This window comes from Cupressus sempervirens, chromosome 4, assembly GCF_028749045.1.
Source record: "Cupressus sempervirens isolate cs-2001-9-10 chromosome 4, ASM2874904v1, whole genome shotgun sequence".
In the NCBI taxonomy this organism is placed as follows: domain Eukaryota; kingdom Viridiplantae; phylum Streptophyta; class Pinopsida; order Cupressales; family Cupressaceae; genus Cupressus; species Cupressus sempervirens.
In genome coordinates, this window is record NC_143121.1 from 151,270,220 (window position 1) to 151,273,282 (window position 3,063).

Consider the following 3,063-nt stretch of genomic DNA (forward strand, 5'->3'; position numbering starts at 1 on the left):
TCGAAGAATCAAAATGGTTAAGTCAAATATCTCATAACAATCACCTTAGCTTCACACAAGAACACTAGAAAGCAATAACGAACAATACATACAAACATATTATAGAGCATACCAACACATTACGATGGTTGAGTTTTAAAAGATTGAGATCAAAATATCAGCATGACATCACAAATACATAATCCCCAAGCCTCTAGTAAAGACCTAAGATTGGTCAAAGCTAGGTCAACCGAAAAACCCCAAAACACAGACTACACACATAAACAGAGTAGTCTAATAATTTGGTTTGTTCTGAAAACATATTGTTGAGTTAGATGTAAGGTTTTAGTTTTCATTTCAACATATATTCCAGGTAGATGAAATTTTGAGTTTACCCTACAAATTGACGCTTTTTAATTATTTGAATAAAATATAAATTTACCCCCATTATTTTTTTAAATCAATATCCTTTAAAAATAATAATCTAAGGGTAATTTATTTAGTTAAATCTTTAAAAACAATCTTATTGATTTTTATTTTTTATTTTTTATTTTTTCTTAAATAAAATAATTTACAAATCTATTAATTTATCTTCATTATCAATTAAATTTAATTAAATAATAGTTAATGAAATCAATTTAAAATTATCAACGAAACTATACATAAATGTTTATCAATTATTTATTAAATTTATGATTATTAATAAAACTATTAATAATTAATAAATTCGATACTTAATTATCTATAAAAAAAAATTTATAGAAATTATTGAATAAAATTAATAATATTTATAAATTTAATAATTTAACATTTATAAAAATTATTTAATAACATTAATAATTATTATAAATTTAATAATTAACATTTATAAAAATTGTTTAATAAAATTAATAATAATTATAAATTTAATGTTTAATATTTACTAAATAACAAATATAATAATAAAAATAAATTAAATTAAAATAAAACTGCTTACCTTTTTAACCACGCTTATGATTATTAATCGCAGGCGGGTCTACTACCGATAGCACCTATTGTTGTGACAACAGGGTTTGTCGCAGTAGTACCCTTGCTAGCACAACAGTAGGGCCTATCGTGTGGCACCCTGGACACAATAAAAATCTAAGGGGGGGGTGGGTGGGGTAAAACCCCCTCCCCAATGATTTTTTTATTAATATTTTTTGAAATTAAATTTGTTCTTTTAATGACTATAATTTTTTTTATATAAAGTTAAAAAAAATTACAAAACCCTTCTTTTTACAAATATATATATATATATATATATATATATATATATATGTTTTATAATAAGTTTAAGCTTTAATAAAACAAAGGAAATACGACCAACCAGTCAAAATTTTCAAATGAAATTTTTGAATTTAACACAAAACCCTTTCCTCTTCAATTTACGGAAAACCAACAAATTTGCTATATTAATTTCTATTTGGTTCAAACCCTCCTTGTTTAATTTTCCATATTCAAATCTATTGCAAGAAGATTTTAACGATACTATAATCTCCATGTATTCAGAAAAATTCTCACAAGCATTCTAATAAATTCAAAATATGATATTGAAAGATTCATCACAGGGAAAATCAAACAAACAATTCATAGTCATGATGAAGACAAGAAAGGAAAGAGCGTAATCAACTGTGCCAAAAATCACAAGCATCTACCAGGACTCTAATGCTAATCACTAAGCTCAAGACAATTGTAGAGAAATCCCTCCTCTCAAGCCTTCTGGGGTAAAACCCCCTCCCCAATGATTTTATTATTATTATTTTTTGAAATTAATTTTTTTCTTTTAATGACTATAAATTTTTTTATATAAAGTTTTAAAAAATTACAAAACCCTTCTTTTTACAAAAATAAATAAATAAATAAATAAATAAATAAATATATATATATATATATATATATATATATATATATATATATATATATATATATATATATATATATATATATATATATATATATATATATATATATATATATATATATATATATGTTTTATAATAAGTTTAAGCTTTAATAAAACAAAGGAAATACGACCAACCAGTCAAAATTTTCAAATGAAATTTCTGAATTTAACACAAAACCCTTTCCTCTTCAATTTACGGAAAACCAACAAATTTGCTATATAATTTCTATTTGGTTCAAACCCTCCTTGTTTAATTTTCCATATTCAAATCTATTGAAAGAAGGTTTTAACGATACTATAATCTCCATGTATTCAGAAAAATTCCCACAAGCATTCTAATAAATTCAAAATATGATATTGAAAGATTCATCATAGGGAAAATCAAACAAACAATTCACAGTCATGATGAAGACAAGAAAGGAAAGAGCGTAATCAACTGTGCCAAAAATCACAAGCATCTACCAGGACTCTAATGCTAATCACTAAGCTCAAGACGATTGTAGAGAAATCCCTCCTCTCAAGCCTTCTCTTTTTCAAAAAATTATTTTCCCTTGCAAATTTTGTTGTCCTTGAAAATGAAGCCCCCAAATTGTGATATGGAGTTCTCTCCTAAAATTGGGGCACTAATTGTGCATTCACCTAAGAGAACTCCTTGCTCATAGACTTCAACTCTAGATTAACTTTTCCATGCACGTTCATTGAATTATTAAATTACTTTATTTAATTTTCACTTGACTTCTTTTTAAATTAATTTATTAAATTTAATCTCATGCAGGTGTCATGTCATGAAACTTTTAATAAATTAATTTATTTTCCCACTTATAAAATTATTTTCAAATGTTTAAGTGATAAACTATTTATTAATTTAAATAATAATATTACTTAGCATTTATTTAAAAATTAACTCTAAATATATTATTATTAAATTAAATTAATATTATCACATTCTAAATTTATTCTTATAACTTTTGTCATCAAATTTAATTCTTTTTATTTAATTAATTTCCCAATTAATTAAATATAGTTAAATATTAAAATATCATAATAATTTTCCATTAAATTAAATCATTAATTTAATCTTTTAATTAGACTTAATTAATAGAAAATTTACCAAAGACTCACAAAACAAAATATGAAAACCCATCATAGAAAAACACATA